The 22,931-nt window shown below is 48.3% G+C and overlaps 1 long non-coding RNA gene across 2 annotated transcripts in view; it reads left to right on the forward strand.

Moving 5' to 3' along the window:
* The window catches only part of LOC118176796, a 208,823-nt gene extending 198,606 nt beyond the window's left edge, over positions 1-10,217 (forward strand). Inside the window, exons 5-7 of one of the 2 annotated variants that reach the window (XR_004755522.1) lie at positions 5,612-5,886; positions 9,198-9,303; positions 9,925-10,217. This is a non-coding gene — a long non-coding RNA (uncharacterized LOC118176796). The remainder of the gene's footprint in view (positions 1-5,611; positions 5,887-9,197; positions 9,304-9,924) is intronic. The other variant, XR_004755524.1, reaches the window with a different exon arrangement.
* Positions 10,218-22,931: the final 12,714 nt, after the last annotated feature.

Here is a 22,931-nt window from a genome sequence, read left to right on the forward strand (position 1 = left end):
CAGCCCTGAGGCTCAGGTGAAGTCTGGAGTGATGGTCAGAAGAGTCCTCAGATGAGATGAAGGAAGGAATTTTAAGGAGAAAAAAGCGTATGTGAATGTTTGGTCTCTTCTCAAGCATTTGAGGGGTTTGAAAATGGTACCCAAAGTGGAACGTTAAGTTCAGCCTCAACTGTGGAGAATTTGGGCAAGGATTTGGAATCCCTTTGTAGTATTTTATTGATTGAAAGCATGCGGGGAAGTGCTGCAGCCGGCCCTCACAGGAGCAGATCACCCTCTGGGGAGGTTTGTGCGCAGCTCCAGTGCTGCAGGATGGCTGCAGAGCAGCACCAGAGCGGGGCGTCTGAGCCATTGTCCTGGCTGGAATGGCTCTGGAACTCAGGGAGTGAGAATTACCTTCTCCATGCTTTCTCCTCTTTCTCACCAATGTTTCTACAATAAGCACCGATCAGACACAGAACAGCTTCAGAACAAGTTTTTTTTTCCTCTGTCAATTGTCCTTCTGTGAAAAACAGCCCTCCAACAGGTCATCTGCCTGACGTATTCACTGAGAGCACACAAGCAGCACTTCTGGAATCATTAATTGACTTAAACTGAATACCATATTTTCACCTGGTATATTCAGATTTCTTAACGGAACTTTTTGGGTTGTTACCATTCTGCCACCTTAGCCTCTTTAAGACATGAGAGAGCTGTACAGGGAGAAATACATGCTCCGAAAGGGGATCTCTGCCCTGCGGACATAGGTTCCCAAACCATTACACAATCAAGAGCATCTGACTCAGACAGTGATGGGTCTTGGACAGGATCGATTAACCCAAAATAAATTATCCACTGTGAACAGTATACATAACACAACTTCACACAGTGTGTCTCACTTTGATAATATTCCTCCGCAAATTTACATGACAAAGGAGAAAAGAAAAGGAGAGATGTTTCTGTTTTGGTTTTGGGTTCTCCGCAGCTGAAAAGGAGTTTGTTTCTTTTCCAAGAAATTCAACCTTACTCTTACGCTTACTCTAACCATATGGCACATCGTCATTGGTTTGAAATGCTGCTCCTTGAAATAATTCTGGAGTCTTAAAACTCACAGGAAAAATCTCTCTCCCCTGTTTTTTTTAATAGCTAGAGGGGAAAACTGTTTCCAGAACAGCTCCAGGTTTGATGCAGACCGGGTCACTGCCGTTTGACCCAATCTGGGAAGCTGTGGACCATGACTGTGATTGGCAACCCCATCTCCTGGAGGTGTGGGCTCCCCAGAGAAGCAGAGTGTGATGTTCTGGGGATGTGAAACGGGTACTACGTGTGATGCTCTCAAACACGTTCTGCTGTTGGACTCTTTCCTTCATGGGCTATGCAAACAAACAAGAGATTTAGGGGCACTGGAGCCTGATCTGGCTGCAGTTTCTGTTTAAAAATAAATAAATAAATAAAAGGATAAACTGTCCACAGCAAATCATGTTATGGAAATCTAGTTTTTAGGCAACAAGAAGCATGGATAGCTGATCAAGACTGGGGATGTGAAAGGAGCAGAAAAGAAGCAGTGTAGTGAAATGCCTTGATTTTATATGCTTTCTAGGGGACTAAGCATAGTCAGTCCCAGCCATCTGACATCCTACCACTAAGCAGGGATGTTTGATTTCCACCAAAGGAGCTCAGAGTTAAGATTTCTGTTACTGCTAAAAGTGAGAAGCCAGACCTGTGGCCTGGCATTTGGTGTGCAGCAGCAGGAAGGCTGGGCTCCTGGAGAGGAGGGTGAGAGGGGGACCTTCAGTTCCTCCAGGTTCTCCCCCTCTTCATCAGTTCTGACTTGGTCTTTCCCTGACTTAGGTTCACCCAGATATTTGTCAGACAAGCTTTAAAAGAGCAAAGCAGAAAGGCTGTCGTTTCCATTTAACACAAAAGAGCTGTTTTCCCAGGTATCGTCCTAGTGCCTATCCTAAAGCTGTATAAAACATTCTGTCAGTTACAGAATATACACAAATAAAATATACACACGGGGTTTAGGAGGATGAAATCCAGATGGAAGGTTGTTTTCTCAACAGCAAACATGGGCCAAACCCTAATGTGCTGCAGACTGGCAAGGCTGCCCGAGGACAATGCCAGTTTGCTGCAGGAGAGCCCAGGCACATTTTCCTCTACATTTTCCTCCGCTGGCTGTGCTCCTGCTGCCTGAGCTCCATCCCCGGTGTGCACGGGCTCCAGCTCTCCTTTACAAGTACCTCTGTGGCTGCAGCGAGCTCACGGTGGCTGCGATTTCATCCACCTGAATGTGATTCTGGGGACATGAGTTGGGGCAGCGGCATGAACACAACTTGTGTTTATCCCCTGGGCTGTGAGTCCAGCAGCTGCTCCTATTAGGAAGATTTGCATATGGCCCTGGCACAGTTTTAAATGAATCAACTGTTCTTCATGGGTGGGGACAGAAAATCTGTCTCCTTTGGACTTAGAGTCATAGCTGTAACATTAAGCCTGCGTTTGGGGTGCAGGCAAAAATTTGATTAAAGAAATAATAATCTTTCAAAATTAGAGTTTTTAAAGTAATTAAAAATAGAAAATAAGTGGTGTGAGAAGATGAGCAAAGAGTACATGTATGTATTCATAGTCATCTAAATATAAAACTTAGTTTTGAATGCTAATCTCTACCTCTCCCCATCCTCTCACGTCCCCTGCCATCAGGGCAGCGTAAGCCTGGTGAAGGAGCACATCTGGCAGGTAGAGCCAGCCTCGTTGATTCCCATCCCACAACGGGAAAGGCTTGTGGCTTACGGTATGACATCTTGGCTTGTTGCTTACTGCATAACATCTCATTTCTGTGCAGGTGCCTGTCGGTCAGGGCAGGAAAGGGGGAGCTGGACGAGTGCTTTCTGACAGTGCATGTGCCGGATGGCAAACCCTTTTGGGTCATTCCCCAAGGATTTTATGTTCCCTTAGCTTTGGTTTCAGTGGCGGTTTGGCACATATATAGCAATCGGATATTTAAACACGACTGTGTGTCTGGCCTTTCTGTTTTGAGAAGATAAGACTTAAAAGGGATAGATGTCCCCAAAGCCTGGGTGGCGTGGGGAAGGTGAGCAGGGGCTGTTTCTTCCAACAAAGCTGCAAACCAAAGGAAGTGAGGAGAAGGCAGAGTCAGAGGCAGGAAAAGCAGAATTTTTAACGCGCCCTGTACTTAAACTACAAAACTCCCTGCGAGGAGACATGGAGAGGGCTGAGAGTTTAGGAGGGTTCTAAATTCAGCGAAGAAAAATCCATCCAGTGGTGTTACACACAGTAGTAGTAAAGTGCCTGGGAGTGCCCTCACCCCATGGATCTCGGGTGGCGGAGCGTAGTCCAGGGAAGCGTTGTGCCACGCCGGCTGCTCCTCGCCGAGCAGCCGCTACCCCTCCACACCTTCAGCCAGGGTGGCTGTAGCCAGCCCTCATGCTCTTACGGAGCCCAAACATATTTCACAAGGCAGCTTTGAGATGTGATTAATGTGGACAAATCACTTTGAAATTTTGGGATGAAAGGGGCTGCAGAGCTGCTAAGTCTAGCCCCAAACTCGCTTCGTGCGATGTGAAAGCGATAACTGAGTTGACAAAACTCATTAAACGCAGCACCTTTATCGTCTGCTGTAATCTGGAAAATGTTGCAACACAAAATGTTGGCCAGCTACCAGCACATCATCATCCCATTTCAGTTACAGAACAGCGACACGGTGATAAGCTCCTACTTGTTCGGCATCGAGGGCTCCTGGGATGATGTGTTGGGAAATTCCCCACCGGGTACCGAAGGTTTTGCTCGACGGCCTCGTGCCGGACCGGGGGGAATTGGAGCTGCCCCCACCGGTGGCTGTGGTGCTGGCGGCTCGAGGCACAGAGGATCCGGCAGGGCTCCAACAAACAGTGATAGACGTGGGCAGCAGTTGCAAAAAGCTGCTCTGAAAAATGCTGTACGGATTTCACAATTAGGACACATGTCAGTCTTACCGGGATTAAGATGAGCCCGGTCCTCCTCATGCAGCTGATCTCCACTCGAAGGACGTAAGAGTTGTTTTTCTGGTTTTGTTGTTACAAGCCGAGATAATTAAGGTTTGGAGCAGGAACGTTTTATTTTGGCGGACAAAGAGATGGAAGAAGCTTTTGGCATGGTGATAGCATTTCGGAAACACTTTGTGAGAGTCCAGATTCTGGCTGCTGCCTGGAATAGAGAAGAACTAGTTAGGTTTTGTGGGGGGTTCCCCTATATTTTCTTATAGTAAAATAAATTCAGTGTCTGAGCAAAGCAGTCCATGTAGTCTATTGTTGGGTTCACAGGGAAATGTAACAAACAGTATTTTCAAGTGGTTTTGTATTCCAGTGAGACTATTTCACAAGCTTGTTCTTAGCACTTATGGAACCCTTTATATTTTCAGAGCTCCTGAAAACAACAAGCTTGCTAAAAAAATACAAGCACTATTTTTAGTGCTGTAATGTCTAAAATAATAGCACATTGACAGGAACTCCATCCATTTCAATAGGATGCCACAGCGCTGGGCGGTTTATGGTCCTGCTCCAGTCCCCAACCGGCTGGGCTCAGACAGCCGAGCTGGGCTCGCTGTGACTCAGCCTGGGTGGGCACATTGTTTGGGCCAGCCGGCCCCGCCGCCGAGCCGCCTGGGCTGTAGCAATCTCTTCACCCTCTGCTGAAACGCAGCCCCCTCTGCGATAAAACCTGGCCCCTCTTCAACACCACCACAAGTCTGCAGCTCCCGCTTTCTAGCGGGAAGCCTGAGCTTGGAAAAAACGCCTTTTCGGCTGGAGCACCCCTCCCTTTTTGCTAATTTTTTTACCCTCTCCTTGGTCACTCAGTGAAATCTCCCAGCTGTTATTCTTCCCATCCCTGAATTCCTTTCCCAGCGTTTCATGACAGCTCGGGGGGGCTCTCTCCGAGCACTGAGCGCCTCCCTTGGCATAAAGGCGAGGAGCGGGGCAGAGGTGCCAGCCCCAGCCAGCAGCTCTCGGAGCCAGCCATCCGAGCTGCCCCCGAGCAGCCCATCCCTTCTCACTGTAACCCTGGTGTTTCTCCCAAAATGTAACATGAATCCGAGAGCAGCTTTGTTGAACTATAATCTGGGTCAGCAGTGTTTGGTGGGTTGAAAGGTCACACTGAAACCCCATCTGTTTTAGCTCTCCATTGGAACCATGAAAGTACTTTAAACTTGAGATGTTCTGTAGCATTCCTAAATTATCAGTAATGTGTAGTGACACCAAGAACTGTGGTCTAGAAATGCCATGTTTCTCTCCGTCTCTCTCTCTTGTTTTTTTGATCTAACTGGGAGAAGCATCGCATTTAGGAAGTAAATTCAAATCAGCTGGACATAGGTCAGTGGCTGTGTGTGGAGAGGGACGGGACGGTAGGTGCCTCTGGCCCATAAAAAGCCTGTCCTACTGAGATCTGGCTCCAGGGCTTATTAAATACCAGCCATTTTTGACTAGTAAAAGACCAAACAAAATGTGCTTTTTCTCCTTTGATGATTAAATTCAGCCTGACGTGAGGGGTATCATTTATATAAACACTTGCTTTTATGCATGTGCTGTCCTAAGAGATTAGCACACTTGCACGCTCACTTTTAAGGCTGTTTTGCTTTCAGGTGGTAGCGAATGTAACCCCTGGACTGAGGGAAGACCCAGAGTGTCAGGGAGGCCAGGGCACATCTGCCTTTCTTCTGTTGCTTGGGCTCCAGCCAGGTCTTTTCAGAATCTGCCCTGGAAGAGCTCGGCACTGCTGGTTCCCACTGCTCCTCGGCCCAGGTCCAGAGCTCTCCTGAACCCTCTCCAATGCCATCAATGTCTGCGTGTGCCAGGGACCCCTTGTTCAGCGTGCTTAATTCTGGAGCGTAAAGAAACAAGCTCACATGGGAGGAAGGTCAGAGCACTGATGCTTTTATTTTACTCCAGGGGCAAACGTAGATGAGGTCTGAGTATCTCCGAGCGGTTGGTTCGCTTTTCCATTTTACATCACAGTGTTAAGGCAATCAGGGCTGTGCTTGGTCTCTGCTGTACCAGGGGAGTGGCCAAGACAGCAGCTGCAGGAATTGCTTTTGCTGCTAACATGAGGGAATCAACCAGCTTTAACTTCAACAGCATTTCATGGTTTCCTTAATGCCTCTGCTGCATGGTGTAAGGCACAACTGAATTGCGGGCAATTCACCCCATAAGGGTGATCCCGGCTGTGCTCAGGGGACAAGAGTGTGCCGCAGCCTTCCTCCCCACCAGACAGCAGCACATCCGAGGATCTGATGGCTGCCCCAACCATCCCACCCCAAATCAGTCGAGCTAGCTTGGAAATAAGTCTTTGCAAACTTAGCTGGGAAGAGAGGGAGAGGTGAGGGGCTGGCAGGGGCTGGGGTCATTTCCTCCTGACATGGCAGAGGACACTGCCAGGGGAAGACCACCAGTAAATGGCTGTGACTTTTTCATACAGGGCTGTTCTCCGTTAGAGACTGTTAGGCACTGACTGGCACAGAGGGACTGGAAAGCAGGGGCAGCATCTTCATAGGCAGTGTCCTTGAGATATCTTCGCTTATCAACATAGAGCTCCCTGCGGGCACAGACCGCCCTCAGTGCATGGCAGCCTTCTGCACACACATCCCCAGCACCTTGCTGACAGCCCCCGATACAGTGTGGCTTTCAGGCTGGACTGTAAGCCAAAGACCACACTGGTTTCTATTATTTATGGCTAACACGGAGACAGTGACACCCCCGGCGCCCTCCCCCTGCCACCTTTAACCTTTCAGCTCTGCCCGCTGCCTCCCTGTCCCCATGGACTACAAAGCTGAGAACCAAGCTCCTCGCTCCGGACTGCAGCGTGATAATTGAGCAGAGTCACGCTAGCTACAGGGAGACAAATCTGCAACTGATTATGAGGTTTTCTTCTCAATTAATTGTCAGAAGCAAAGGGACGTTTGATGTTTAATGTCTTTTTCTTCTTGTTAAATGCATTCTCTTTGCCACCCGTCCTCAGACACTGGGAATAGACAGAGTTGGACAACGCAGCGGCTGCGGACTTGTCGCTGTATTCATGCATAATCTGTCTCAGGCATTTGTCTGCTGTTTTGATGTTACAGGTCTGCAGGGGACTTTGCTTTTAGATTTGTTGACAGAGTGACATTGACATCTTACTTAGAGGCACTGGATGAATCCTAAGCCCGAGCTCAGGCTGTGAGGTTTAGATGCTGCCCAAGTTCTTTGGGGCAGGAGAGGGGGGACGCATCTCTTCTGCCCTCCGTGGGCACGGTGGCTGGTTGCCAGCATTACAGTACACCTGGCCTGCCCTCACAGGCCTCTCTTTGGACTGGGGAAGACACTTCTGTCTTTAAAAATCATCCTTGGAGCTGATGTTTCTTCACGTGGTCTGAATCCAGGACCAGCCCTTTGGCTGTATTTGTGGGAAGAAAGTAGGGAAACAGCAATGGGAAGGAGGTGAGAAAGCTGTGAAGGTGAGAGGAACCAGGGTATACCTTGTGTGCCCAAACAGCAGGGACTTCATGTAAAGTGAAAATCTGCTAACAAAAGGCCAATTAGTCCATGAAATCTTCTACTTTTGTACTTCATTTATTTCTATGTCAAAATAATAATAATAAAAAAAGGTAAACACACAACAGTTTGTGGACATTTAACAAAATTACGAGCTTTCCCAGTATTTTACAAATATAGGCTTTACAAAGGTGCAGGGGAGTGCCCGTTCATTTTTGAGCTCAGCATCCTGGGTTATCTCAGCACTGCTGAAGGCATTTCGGGAGCTGGCAGAGAGCGTCCTCCTCATCCCAGTCAGGGCAGTGGCAAAATTTGTCCTTGTTCATATGGGGCTCAGTTTCATCCTTAGTGTCTTCCATAAGGCAGCTCAATACTGTTTGGACTCTAAATTAAGCATAACTTGAAAAATTTGAACTAATTGTAGTTCAGCAAATTACTGGCAGAGCTCTGATTTAGACTTTAAGAATTCCTGGCTCCCAGTCCCCTGCTCCAACCACAGGCAGGATTGAACCGATTACAGAAAATCTTTGGGAGACTCATTATTTGAGATCTAATATTTTGAACTTTCAGGAAGATCTAATGTAGATTGGAATGTAATAAATGGATCTATAAAAAGGAAAAATAGAGACCGTGCTCTTGTGACTTGGAAATTGCCAGAGAAAGCAAATAAGTTACCAATTACACCAATTATTTGAGATAAATCTCTAATTTGTTTTGTTTTAGGAATAACCTGGATGCCACATTTGACTCAATAATAATGAAAACCACATTTGAGGTGCTGTACATCCCATTTCAGATTTTCTAGGGAATCCATAAAGTTACAGTAATGGCTTAAATTCTGCTTAACCACTTCATTACAGCTAGAGAGGAGGTTTATATGCACGTGTTTATACATATGTACATAAACTGAATAAGTGCAAAGTTTGGCAGTTTTTGCTGTGCTGAATGGGATGGGGAGCAGGACAGATTCTGAGAAAAACTCAGCCCTGCGTATGAATCTGCCTGACTGATTTTTCTGGTGCAGTTAATAACATCCCTTGAACGCTCTGCACAAGCCGAGTCAATAATTGTTTATTCAGCCTAGATGCACAAGCCAGTTGTGCACCACATACCATCCAGCCGGCGTTTCTCCCGACCAGTCTGTGCTTTTTAGGCACAGAAGTGCAGACATCCCTGGCTGTTGGAGATGAAGGTTTAAATATCACGTAGCTAAACTTCAGCACTGCCTGCTTTGGTTGGAAGTTTTCGTTCTCTTTCCTGCCTAAGGAAAAAAAAAAAATACAATGATGTGGACTTTTGCTTTGCTTATTTATTTATTTATTGATGTAAATTAACTAAATGTTTAAATGTGTTGTCATATTTTATTCCAGCTGCAGCAGAAGTTCAAGCAATCCTTGTCTTATCAAAACCAGTGCATCCTGTCTTTCCTTTACACACACCGCCTCTTTCAGGTGTGTCAGACTGAGCCCCCAAACTCATGAGTGACTTTAAAGAAAACAGGGCAACAGGAAAGCCCCAAGCTTTATTCAGGTTATCTCCCGCTGCTTTGCCGAACTCCCTCCTTATTTTTCAAGCAGGGAAGGTGCCAGGCAGCAGTGGCGAAAGCAAAGAAGCATTTCTCATTTAAAAAAATACTACTTCAGGAAGGAGTCAGACTGACTCCCAGAAACTAGTTGTTGAAATTCTGTGTTCTTCTTTCAGGTTTATCAAGCAGACCCCGCCTGTCTGAAAAAGGGATATAAGGACAAATTCAGCTTGCATCATCTTCAGTTCCTTTAGCTGACATGTAACTTACTGTTGGGTGCATGTAAGTAGACGTGATACTTTTATACTTTCCATAAGACTTCATGCAAGGTCGTTCCTATGGGTCCCTGCAGGCGTTATAATATGTGGCGATAGTGCCTTCTGTTTGCATGCTGGCACAAACACTCTGACGTGCACCTTGGTGAGCGCAACACAAATTCGAGGCAATCCCCTGACAAGGGAGAAGAGCTCTCTGTGATAAGGAAGAGGAGAGCATGGCAGAAAGGAGAGCTCCTTGGGAAGGCGGTGAGGTCCTTGCTGGGATGCTGCAGCAGGAACTCGGGCTATGCCCACCAGCAGCACCTCGTCCCCACCTTCCTGCAGCATGGGTCCCACTCCTGAATATGTCACAAAAATCGGTGCCTTTGAGGCAAAGGCCACTTCAGACAAGAACAGAGGCAGTGTTGGTCTTGCATGAAGCATAACCAGAAAGGTTGCTTCTGTGATACGTCAGCTAGGTGTTATAACTTGTTTTATTCGGGTTAGGGGCAGCCGGGAAAAACTGTGGGGAAAGGGTGAACCAAACCAGAGTGAATGTGCTTGATTTTCTCACTAGAACCAGACAACTAGTATTTCTGTTGCTGCTGAAATTTGTTAGGTGTTTGAGGGACGATTTTTCATGCAGAATCTTCTACAAGGAAAGAAATAACAGAAATACAGGGCCAGCGTTGGGATCTGCTGTCCCAGAGGTAGAGGTACACTGTGTCCTGTCTGACTGATCCTGTGTTCCCACTAAGAGAGACACAAGCAGTACCTCAAATCAGCTGCCAGCTTGACGGGGTTGAGGTGAGGGCCTGGCCGTGGATCCTGCACTGCAGACTGACCGGGAGGCACGCTGTGAAGTCTCCTGCCACCAGTGCCGGACAGTGAGGGTGGGACCTGTTTTGCACAGCCTCTCTGCTCAGGTGGCTTGGATGAACTGCCCGGAGGTGGCTCTGGGTTGGATTTTTGGTCTTCACCCCTGGTGCTGGTCCAGCACTGCATGGGGAGGTGCCTGCCCTGTCTGTGCTCACACCCCCCCCCCCATCATTTCAACTCACGTGAGTGCAAGGGAGGCTGGCTGTGGTTTGTGGGGTCATTGTGTTATCTCTTGGGCTGTGCAGGGGGCCTGGAGGCGAGATGCCGAGGGTCTTCTGAAACTAAGCCTCAAATCCAACCTAGTAAATTAAGCTGCGGCATATGCAACACATCATTTCAGTATTTATGTTTGCAGCCTCCAGCTCCAGTATCAAAAGCCTCAGAGATGGATGCAATAAATAGCCAGTTCACAGAGGAGCTGGCAGGATTTATTATGTTTATGATTCTGCACAAATAGTGTTGACAGATTTCTTTTGATAATGAGATAGCTTCTGCACTCAGATCACCAAGGAGAGCTAGACTTGGGAGACTCGTCCCCAGCTGAAGTCTCTATCATTAGGTGCCTGTAATTCCTTGCATGCTGTGTTTTAAGCACTGCCGTATAAAGGGGCTTTTTTATACACAATTTGGTGCTGCCCTTCGGAGATGGTAACAGCAGTGCTATCTCTTCGGCTGGTGTTGTATCATCGTAATTAAGTGATAATCGTTACTGGCTAATTGAATAGAGTCCTAATGCGTGTGATGCACTGCAGGAATGAAACGTGCGGAAAGCATCCCATTAAATTCACAGGCTGAGGCTTTGGTACAAGTGCCATGGAATCAATGGGAAGTTTTTTCCTTGATTTCAGTAGGAGCTGGATCTTGCCCAAATCGCACAAAGCTGCCTCCCACGCTCCAGACCAAATACAGAGAGGCATATGGTTACTGTCAAGGGAACAGGTGGATATTCATATGGTTTGTAAAGGAGCTGGAGACAGCTTGTTGCATTTTGATAAGAAGGCTATCCGCGGCAACGGGAATAGTGTGAAAACAGGGAGAAGTACAACACGGGTAGTGGAGGCAGCAGAAGCAGTCAGGGGTGAACCCGGGATAGGAGGGAGAGGGAAATGCTCACCAAGTTATACAGAGGTTTGGAAACAAGGAGGGAAAGCTCACCTTTGTGTGTGAAAGAGGTGGAGGAGAAGCCCAGCATGACTAGGAGGAAAGGGCTTCCTTGTGTTTTTTCCTGGGGCTGAGGGCATTTGTGGAGGATGGAGGGAACGGGACGGTCCAAAGCCTTGGTGCAGATGGCCGTACCCTGGCTGCTGCTGAGATTTGGCCCCTATCTCTTCCCTGCCAGGGATGTGGCTACACAGAAACGCAGCCAGGATGCCCCCTCACGCAGGGCACGGTGCTGAGTGGTGGCAGGGGTAGCTGAGCTGCTGTACCCAGCAGTGGCAGCCTGATGCTGCTCAGGCGTCACATCACCCACACCTCTGGGGAGCCCTAAATCACTGGGCCAAAGGAACTGCCTTGTTCTCGCTGCGATGGGAAACAAGATCCCCTTTCAGCCCCTGCCATTCAGCACAGCGGGAAACCAAAAGCTCCTGATAGCAGAGCTGAGATACAGCTGCCACAGAGCAGAAGCGGGTGCAGGGATTCGTTCCTGTGCACGCGTCCCCACCATGGTGCTGGTGTTGTGGTCCTGCGGTCACGGACCACGGCCAGCACGGCTCATGCTTGTGCCTGGGACTCCGAGCACATTCAGCTCTTTCCTCTTGCCCCAGGCTCGGAATAATCCTTGTGTGTTCTGGGACTGGGTGGGGTGGGCTTGCATTGGCTCAGGGTGGAAAACTGAGATAGACTTGAGAAATGAGCAAGTGAAGACATTTTTTTGTGCCGAAAATCTGAGTACGGGTTAGGCCGTTGTGTTGTGGTGAGATACTGCAAATGTGCGAAACAGCAAAGATTTATCCCCTGCTGTCATGCAGCAGATCAGAGATCTGCTCGAGATCTCATCTCATCGAGACCATCACCCAACGCTCCTCGTAGAGCTCTGCAATGCACAGCTTCGTGGTGGGAGCCGCTGTCTTTTGGGCATTTTCAAAATTAAGGCAATAAAATGTAATTAAAAAAAATGAAGACGGTTCCTATGTGTTTGAGAGAATTTTGTAACTGGAACTCCTTGTTTATACTTGCTCAGCAATTAAGCTTCTGTGATGCTAAAATAGGAATGTTAATATTTTGGAAATGCTGGATCAGCACCACAGCAGTTATTCTTCTGAAGGATGTTTGGAAAGGCACCGAGCGAGATAACTGATCCTCGTGCTATTATTTCATTAACTCAGGAGTAGCTTGTATGAATCTTCTCAAGTATTTGCCTGATATATCTGCCAGCCCCAAGGAGTTACTGCTGAGTGAACAAGACCACGTTTGTCTCAGAAAGCGCAAACCAGACACCCTTGGTAAAGTAGGTGAAGAGAAAAACCAGCAAAGAACCCTTCTGTAACCCCACGGATGTCACAGAGGCAGTGTCAGTGCGCAGGTATTCCTCCGTGCCAAGGAATGGTTCACACTGCTGACCTCTGAAACCAACCTTTCACTTTATTCTGACACGCAAAGCAAACCACAGAAGCCCGTGGTCCCGTGGACATGCAGCTCGCAGCCAGCCCGTGCCCATCTCGTTGGGAAAGACAGAGCAAAGCGAGCTGGCCGGTCTCACTGCTGCGAGCCCACCGTGGCACGGGGACACTGCTTGTCACCACCTTGCACGGGGCACACCACGAGGAGCCCCCGGCTGGCAAGGGCCGGGTGCCGCTCCCCAGACACCGGCAGTCAGCACACACGGGGCAGGAAAGGGCTCGGCGCGTACCTGCGCCAGGCTAAGCCGGCCTTGCTTGGATTTACTCCGGCTTTTGTAGCTCCTGCGAGTGCCGGGCACTGTAGGTGCTGCACCAGGGTTGCGCTACTTGTATTACAAAACCCGCGGGGTGCCGAGGAGCGAGGAGCTGCGGCCGGAGCCAAGCGGCCGCCACCAGCGCACCGTGAGCTCCCCCTGCCCGCAGCCCGGGGACCTGCGTCCCCTGCCCCGCTTCCATCGCACCCCGCAGCCTGCGGAAAAACCGCACGTCGCTTATTTAAGGCTTATTTAAGACTTCAACCTATTTGGGGGGGGGGGCTTGCCCCCCTCTAGGGTCGTCCCAGCCACAGGTCGCACAGCCCCGGGGTACGGCGTGAGGTCCCAAAACGAGCCCTGCTTGCTCCTCCCCAGTCTCCCTACCAGCACCAGTGCTCGCAGCAGGTAAAGCCGGCGTCCAGGAATGGTCTGTAGATGCAGGTGAAAACATAAGGGAGCTGGAGAGACAAGCAGCCTAAAAGAGAGAGCCCGTGGGCCAGATTTGTGTCCTAAATGAGGTCAGAAATTGTGTGAGTACCATGGCAAAGGTTAGGCAGGTTGTAGGCACGCATTTAAATGTACCCATATAAAATGTAATTATATTTAATTAAAGCAGGACCACTAATAGGGGGGCTAGCTAAGTTGCTGGTTCAGTAATTGCTCCTGGCTAGCCTCTGTTAATGCAGGGGACATGCTGTATGCCAAATTAATTCAGCATCTCTGTGTGATCTAACCGGCACACACAGCTCCCTCCGGGACGCACAGGCACAGTCTCCACCCCGGCGGTGTGCGCAGCACAGAACTGTCACCGAAGGTGACTTGGGCTGCCAAAGTAGAGTACCTGGAAAGTGTTCTTAGAAGGCAAGTAACAAACACTTGGCTAAAGTCTGGCAGCCTAGCACTGCTTCTGCAGGTCCTCCCCTGGCCGAGAGGTGGTTGTCTGGGCCTAGTGCAGGCAGGGTTCGGGGCAGATGTGTGTGGCCGCTGCCACCATGTGCAGCTCTGCCCAGAGCTCCGTACCTGGGGGCTCTTGCAGGAGCAAGAGGGTATCACACACTGCATCCTGATGCACAGCCACTGTAAGTGTCTGTGCCTTCATGGGGTTTTGCTTCCCAAGAGCAGGGCTGATTCTGGGCAGCTCGTTTGCTCTCGGCCGCACGGCGCTGCCACCACATGAGACTACAAATGGTTGGGGAGGCTTTGTTCTTATAGGATAATTTACAGAAACCTGTTAGTGCAAACAGACCCAGCTCACTGAGGAGCTTAGTGAGCACTTTTAAAGACAATCCCAGCTAAGTTTCTATTTTAAAAAGTTTGCTGAGTGCAGTGCATGTAGGCTGGTGGGTGAAGAGGGGGCAGGAGGGGTTGGTATGGCAGGGGCAGCAGAGCGCTGGTTCGGCTTTGATTTGTCCCTATTTCTTAGCTCTGCCACTCTCCTCACCCTTTCTCAGTAAGATCTCTTCCTGATGTTCCCTTTTTCCTTTCCTTTCCCTTCCCTCTGCCGGCAGGGGTCAGCAGCCCCATCCCCACGCAGCCCAAGGCGAGAACCGGGCTGGCTTCGCGGCGCGGCGCCGTGCTCGGAGCAGGAGGGTGGGCGAACCAAGGCGGTGTCTGCGCGCTGCTGACGGTGGGGGTTTGAGGACAAGGCTCCCCGGCTCTTCTGCTCTGCTCCGGGGTTTCGCAGGGTGCTGGGTTCTCCCTGCAGGGGCTGGGAGCGCTCCTTGCTCTGGGAGAGGCACTAATTCCCTGCTGCCCTCCCGCAGGTGCCTGGAGATCTCGGTGACAAGTGACAGATTCTGGCCAGAGGGACCTGTGTGGGGTGACACACGGAGAGGCAGGGAGCAGGGGGACTGCCACCCGCACACAAGTGTCACTGAGTTCGGGGTGCCCTCAGGGAGCGTGTCTGTAGCAGCCACGCTTCTGATGGCAGCAAGTACAGGCAGCCCTAACTTTGTGAGCAGGGTGAAATTATTCCACTTCAGGAAGGTTTCCAAGAGGTAAGAACTGTTGGACTCAATACAATTTAAGGCATTTGGTAAAGGATTTCTCATCCCCAAGGAGTGAAACGTTCATCCTGATAGCCTAGAAATGCTGCCTCCAATGGTAGGTCTAGCTCTGGCAACCAGAAAAAGCAACTGAAGTTTTGAAACGTTCAAAGGAGCTAAAGGTTTGCACCATGGGGGAGATCTCACAACAACATGAGATCAAAACACTTATTCCTGCTTGACTTTCCGACATAAGAGGTGATGTAAGGAGGAACACCAGTGGGAGCTGTGTGAGGGGGTTTGATCCTTCCCTTCTTATTCGGCCCCTTGGGACGCTGCTCACCAGTAATTCTTCTGGTGACAACAACAACAGCATCACTTGGTGCTCCTCCAAGAGTTTTGAAGTGATTGCAGTGGGATTACACATTGTCCCTAGGTTACAAACATACGAAAAACAGGATTATGTGGTCCTTTCAGTTTAAACTGTTGGGAAGGCCCAGCCTTTAAGACAAAAGAGACGCTTATTCCTGGAAATCAAGCCTGAGGCCAGGGCTTAGCAGCTCTGTTCCAGTGGTGCTGGGGTAAGCTGTCCCCACATGTGCGGGGCTGTGCCAGGCTGCCACCACACGCATGGGGACACGGGGACACCCTGCAGCTGGGGCTCCCTGCTCCCAGCCACAGCAGGGGCCAGTGTGAGCTGTTCCCTGATGTTCAGCACCAGGCTTTGCACCATCCTGCTCAGGTGAAGAAAGCTGCAGAAAAATATACCAGGGCTGGGCAACGCTTCCCCAACCGCCCCCAGCACCTCCGTGCCCCAGCAGGAGCATTTGACAGCCTCCTTCCCTGCTCCTTCATTAACCCACAGCAGCTGCAGTCTCCAGAGCTGAGGGCAGAGCTTCATTAAGGTTTAATTAGCTGTTATCTGGTCTCCATCAGAGATAGTCTGTGCTCTGAGCTGCTCGCAGTCCTGAAAAGCTGTGCAGTGGTGCTAGAGATCATCTCTGGTCCTCATAGTCCTGCCTGGACAGGGGTGGGTATGAAGTGCCTAAAACTCTGCATGTTGGTTCTTGTATGGAGGTAAGGGTGATCCCTTCAGAGAGGCTAAAGCCACCCTCAAAGAGCAGTGATTTTTCTCTGCTCAAGCCACACGTGCTGCTGCCGTGCCTCTCCCAGCCACAGGGCAGCAGGCAGCGCTTCCCATCCCTGGGAAAAGTCTTCTGAGGAGAGGCAGGGTGATGAACAAATCACAAAAGCAATGCTTAGCATCTTTTCCTGTTTCATCTATCACATAACATTGCCAAGTGTTTAGATTGCTGTACATTCTCAGGGCTATAAATGAGCACAGCTCAGCTGCCTGCTGGGTAAGGTGGTGGTTTCCAAGGTCCTGCCACTGCCTCTTAACTCCTTGTCTTCAGCATAGGGCTGCTAATTCTTACACTTTGAAGGATGTTGATATGTTCTGCTGTGACTGTGAATATTGATTTAATGTTACTGACTTAATGTTATGCAATTTGCAGATTCTGCCTTGTTTTTTAATCTTGGGTTAGCATATTGCTTAGATATTTTCAGATAAATGTACTAGCGCACTCATTATTTACTCTCTCATCACTAGGACAATTGGAAGTGCTTTGTTCAAGTATATCGTCTGCAGAGATCTGTATGTTGTGTATTAATGTTTTTAGTTCTGAAAGAGTCAATTATACCTATAAGGCAAGGAATATATCTTTTCAGATGTAATTTGGATTCTTTTCATTGCAAGGTACCAATCAGGAACAGTATACCAAAAACAGCATGGTCCAAAACAGTTTGTCTACTTGAAATCTGCCACAAGAGATTAGCAAAGTATACATAGACACAAACCATGTGCAGACAAGAAAGAAAAAGGACAAATCAAAACAGTTTTAGCAGGTAAGCACCCACACAGCAGCATGTGTCATATATCAAAGAGGCACGGCCTGTAAAACAACGTCCTGCAGTTTGCAGCGAGCAGAAAGGCTCCCAATAAAGCCTTGGTCATCTCTTCTTGTGTTTCACAAGCTGTCCTGGACACTGATTGGAAAATTGACTTCTAAGCATCAAAAGGGGACTGGAGTCATCCCAGACCAGGTCTGTATGTTTCTCTGGGGTCCAGGAGGCTGAGACTTGTGTTTGACAAATGGGGGATTCCTGCTTTGGAAAGTCTCTGCAGCATGTGTAGAGCTCATATATATCTGATGAGGTAAAATGGGCTGCCCAAGGGCAACTCTGCTTTCCACTCAGCATCCATAATATGGGTAATTGCTAACTGATTAAAACCTGAGTGGAAAAATAAGACCCCTTTTTGTGTATGCACGCACACTGTAGTAATATAACAGGAGATACAAGTGTTGTTTATGTATTTATCTAACTTCCATCTGTTTTGACTTGTTTTCTGGGTCTTTCTCATTTTAATTTCCTGGAGTAGGTGGGCAGCAGTGCTGGGAGGCAGTGCTGTACAGCCAGGAGGAATACACCGTGCCCTCTTCTGTGGAGAAATTCCTTGTTTGATGTGTTTCCCAAACTGAAATGAAGGTCTCTGATTTCACGTGTGTAGCGTGGTCTCTGTTTAGGGATAATCTCAGTATCTCCAGTGCTCTAATTTTGTTACTACATGAAATGCAGAAGTGGTTCAGGAATTAATTTCAACCTTAAAAAGTACAGCTCCCCATACCTGTGGGAATACACCACTACCCAAGGGTAGCACTTCTCAGTTTAGCAAAGGCACAGTCGGAAAGCAGCAAGCGCCTCTCAGGTGCTCCAATAACCGGAGCTGTTCAACTGCCCCTAGTGGAAAGTCCCCTACTTAGGGTGCATCAGCCTGAGAAGGACTTGGGTCAGAGCCTGTATAAATCAACCCAGCTGGTAATTCTGTAAACTGTTGAGCAGCTGGGACTTAAATCACCCTGGCTCTAAGACATGGCCCTGAAGGAGCAGGTCCCCAGTGCGCAGGGGACACCCGGGGTGGTGGGGACTGTGCAGCGCACCCAGGCAGGTCCAAACCTAGCACCTTGGCACAACAGGCACTCTCTGAGTGCAAGTGGGATTTGGGTTACAAGCTGGCTCTGCTGCGTAACAGGTAGCATTACTCCAGCATTATCAGACCTGGATTTCAGTGCCAAGCTGGTGGATAATCCTTGCGTGCGTGAAGTGAAAGCCTCCCGCCCAGCCCTGACTGCCGCCTCCTGCACCTGCAGTGGGTAAAGCACAGGACTTTCCACCGCGGCTTGTGTTTTCAATTTCTTTTGTTTGCTGAATTATCTGCTTTGATGAATATGTGGTGTGGGAGTGGACCAGGGCAAAGGAGGAGTTGTTTAATTCAGCCCTTAGCCAGGGCTGAAGAATACTAGGAAAAATTAGCCAAAAATATTTGTTTCCTGCCAATCCTTCTCAGTGATTTCTTTTTTTTTCTTCTTTTCTTCCCTCCAAGTTTCACACAAAGCTCTGTCTTTGGAATTAGCTGTCTACAGGCAGCTCTTTGTTTTCAGCTGAATTTAAGATTATGGCTGAGCCATAAAAGGGGAGAAAGGTGACACTGGAGAGTTTCTGCAGTGGTAAATCCTGAAATATTCAGGCCCATGACATTTCCGTAGCTAGCAAATGCTGAGTGAGACATATCTGGTCAACACTGAGGCCCAAACCTGGTTGGATTTCATAGAACAACCTGCTGTGAGTCTCAGGTTTAGGAGGCATCAAGTACTTTTAAAGAGATCTTTCCAGTCTGATACCAAAAGTTTATTTTCCTTTGCTGCTGTTTGCAGTGAGGGGATGAAAATGCTCCTGTTGTTAAACTTCACAGGCTGGAGAGCAGCCAAACAGCGGAGGAAATGCAAGAGAGCATCACCCTGATAAGGGCCAGAGGGATAAATGCTGTGCTGTTGTGTCCTCGGGGGCATCACACCTTTGTAGGCTTTTTACATTCATTGTGAGGAAGCGGCAGAAGATGCTCCTGCCTGATCTCCAGTCTGGGCTGGTGTTTGAGGTCCCCCCGCTTAATCTGAGGAACATAAAGGATAGCCCACTCTTAACCCTGCTGAGGATGGGGAGGTATTTTCCTTTTCCTAGATCATTTGATGCTCTGCAGTGTCTCAGTGCAAGGAATTTTGCGTTGCGCAGGAATAAACCACTGCATTTATTGCTCTGGTCCTGCCCCATGGTGGCTCTGTGAGGAGGGAAGAGGTATAAATGCAGCTTCCCGCTCCTGTGGTCTCCTGTGTCTTGGTCTAACTGTCAGCATAAGTGTACAAAACCATGTTTAATTTAGATGAAGAGCTATCTGTCTTACAACGCAGTGACCACTAGTACTATTTAAGGAGGGGATGTCAATGCTCCAGTTCATCACATGAACGGCAATAAATCAGCCACCAGTTGCAGAGACGTGTCTAAGCCACCAAGTGTGAATTCACAGAAAGGGGATCCTGGGGATTATTAACCTAACACACTCACCAAAGGCTTCTCTGCTGCAATTCTTGTGCTAGAATCGTCCATCCCTTGATGCAATAAGGCCCATAGAGGCAGTGAATTTTAGCTCCACAATTTGTTTTTAATGTTCAGTGGCAGGAAGGCAACTTGAGATGTGGTTTCTCCACATATCTAATGAGTGTTATTATGAGGAAATCTTCCACTAGACGAGATGCCTCCAATGATTCTTTTGCAGGCTTTGGATGTATTTAATAGGGTACCAGAGCTCGCCACAAATAGGATAGGGAAAAACTTCACGAAGTCTGAGGCTGTGTCAGCATGGTGGCATCCATCTGAGTTTGGAAATTGAGTTAATTTAAGCTTGCAAGCTTTTCTTTTTCCTTTCATTAAAAGCATGCTTCTTATCCTCTTGGTTACCTCCTCCTTCTCTTCCTACCCCATGATGTCTGCATTTATAAACTAAATTTCCTTTTGGGGCCAAATACACAGGATAAATTACCTCCATCCCCTAATGCCTCCAACAAGCAGCCAGTGATGCAGTCCATATCCACGTGAACCTTATGTGCAAAGGGAAAAAACGGTGTCTCTTCTGTGCCTAGCAATTCAGCAGATATGAGCAGATCTACCCAAATGTGAGAGGTCTTCATCTGTCCTTTAATAATCACTGAGCTGACCACATTCAGCCCTCCGATGACTACTGGATTAGGTGGAGTTCGCAGCAGAGATGGATTTGACCCAGTAAGTGTATCTTTTGGGTTTGCTTTACATAGCACGCAAAGAAGCTCTTCAAAGGCTTGTGGTACAACGTGACCTTGACTTCAACTCTCATTTTAATGGCTACTTGGAAGATGACAAAGACCACACTCTTTGGGAGATTGCTGTAGGGTGAGAAGCTTCAAAACCACATGGCCAAATCTAAGCACAAGTGAAGTCTATGCAGCCCACACAACTGCAGTGGCAGCTGTCAGAAGTATGCCAGAGAAAGCCGTGCTCCTGGCTGACAACTGGAGGGTAGGGACTCTGAAGCTCAACTTAAAGCAAAAATGTTCCTTTGATGGATATCCAAAATTGGTGACTGCTTCCTTTCAGGATGAGCATGCTGTGCCTAGGGAGCTGCTGATCATCTCCTGAAACAACACTGCCATCAGCGTGGATTGGTGGTTTGATAGGAACTGTGATCCATAAGCAACGGCACTTAAAGCACTTGGTTTTGATGAACTTGGGTGTTTACATCATGTGGGGGAGGAGCCCGGACCAGATTTGTCCATTTTCTAATGGTTTTCTGACCACTGAGAAGTATGCTCTTAACCAGCAGAAATTCGCTCTTAGCACCTGATTTTAGAAGGGATTTTCCCCCCTGCACTGACATCATCCCTCCCCGCCTCAGTCTGTGCTCATAATCAAGTTCACTCTCAGTAGCATGTATTTTATTAAATTTGGCTGTGAGAATGTCACCAATTATGAAGGGAAAAGCAAGAGTGAAGGTTGGGGGGAAAGGTGAAGGTTAAATTCAGACATTCACAAATTTATGGGGCAGTTTGTCCTCAAATCAAAGCCAGGCATTCATGTCAAGCTACGTAAACAGGAATAAATGCTCATGTGAAATTTCCTAAAGAACCCAAACCCCGTAAGAATGTTTGCCACAAAAAATGTGCTTTCTTCTGCCTTTCCCTCTTCTCGGCCCCGAGAAAGGCGATTGCTCGGAGCATGTTGCTATCCTGGACGATGCAATACCTCTGAAGCTAAAGACAAAAAAAATCCCTGCCAAAAGACACACGTTCGTGCTCAGCTGCGAGCACAGCCTGCATGCAGCCTGCCAAGCATAGGCTCCCAGAGCAGAGGCGTGTGCCCAGTGCTGGGGTCAGGAGGACACATCCCGGTCTTTCTTGAGGTGTCCAGCGATGTTTTTCCTCAGTATCACACCCTGTAAAAAGTTTAATTCAAGGCAGAATTTTGGGAAGGAACAGCAAAACTGGTGAGAACACTTTTTAGAAAGCAAATTAATCTCACATCCCCAGCTACCTTTTATTTACCAAACACAAGAAGTTTCCCTGTGTGATATGTTTCTTAAATTATAGGTTTCCCATTTCCTGGCATCCTAATAAAGTCTAGATGAATGATGAGAGAGTCTGCAGGGAGAATGAGTAAACATCTCCTACCGTCTGGAATGTAAGATGACTACTGTCTTATCCTTTGTTACAGGTTGTTAAGATAAAATTACCCTATATATCAGCAGTGCTGTCAATGAAATTAGAAAGCGCATTCTACCTCTAAGCTGCCTGGAGGGTTCAAGGAAGGAGGAGGAAGGCAGTTGCTTCTCTGTTTTGGTTATCCATCTGCTATGAAAAAATATATTTTTTTTTTCTAATGCAAATGGAAAAGAGAAAGAAATGCCAAGGAGGATGTGCAGGGCAGGTTCTGGATATTTTACCAGCTGTGCAGGCAGGAGAGGAAAGAAACTGTGGTTTAGTGAAAATCCTGGGACAGTTCCTGCCTGGACTGCAGTGGCAAGAAAGCTTGGGTGCAAAGAGCCCCTGCAGCGAGAGAGAGAGGACAGAGGCTGCAAGTCCCTGAGCTTAGGGCACTGCATCTCCCTGGGCTGTTGTCCCCCAGCACGTGTGAGCTGTGAACAATGCCTGCAGAGGTGCCTGCCTTGCCCGAAGGGCATTTCGCCGGCAAGCAAGCTGGGAGCACCCCTGAGGTGCCTGACCAAAGGCACCTTTCTTGTTTAGCTTTTGAAAATCCCCACTGTTGGCCATGGTAAATGGTAACCAGCAGGTTGAAAAGATAGGAGCTCTTGGGAAGACAAAGGCATATGTACGTGCCGCGTTCCCTGGAGCCTCCTTCATGTAGGAAGCAAAGCTGACAAGGAACAGTTTCCAGACAAGTGTCTTCTTTTCAATTATTTTCAATTCCCTTTAAATAGCAAAGGCTCCTGGGGGCTCTGCTTGCTCTAATGACCATTAGCTCATGCAGTTGGTCCTGCTGGTGGTGAGCCAAGGGTGCACGGCACTGTCCTTGCCCTATCCATGTGTGAGTGCCCAGGAAGGCAAGGCACGTCCTGGCACCCCGTTCACACAATGAATGTCCCTGCTCCGACCAGGGCCCCTTCAGCTCCTCAAGGCTGGCTAGAGGGCGGGGGGGGAGGGGACAGGCCAGCATTGGGATGAAGTGGTGAGAGGTGAGGGTGGACATCCTTGGACAATTTAAACTTTCTGAGAAGATCCAATTGAATCTGGCTTCTCACTCATCTCTGAGAAGTGCCTACAAATTTGGTGTTTTCTCTAGATTTTTTCAAGACATCTCTCAGCCTCAAGACTTCTGTGGTTTGCCCTGTTTCTGTTTCCACCACTCTGCTGCTGCAAATATCTCAACTGCAGTTTTAGGAGCACCTTCTCGCACATCCCTGTAATTCACTAATGCATCTCCTGGGTATCTTTTTTTTTTTTTTTTTTTTTTTTTTTTTTTTTTTTTTTT

Source organism: Oxyura jamaicensis, chromosome 20, assembly GCF_011077185.1.
Source record: "Oxyura jamaicensis isolate SHBP4307 breed ruddy duck chromosome 20, BPBGC_Ojam_1.0, whole genome shotgun sequence".
Taxonomy (NCBI): domain Eukaryota; kingdom Metazoa; phylum Chordata; class Aves; order Anseriformes; family Anatidae; genus Oxyura; species Oxyura jamaicensis.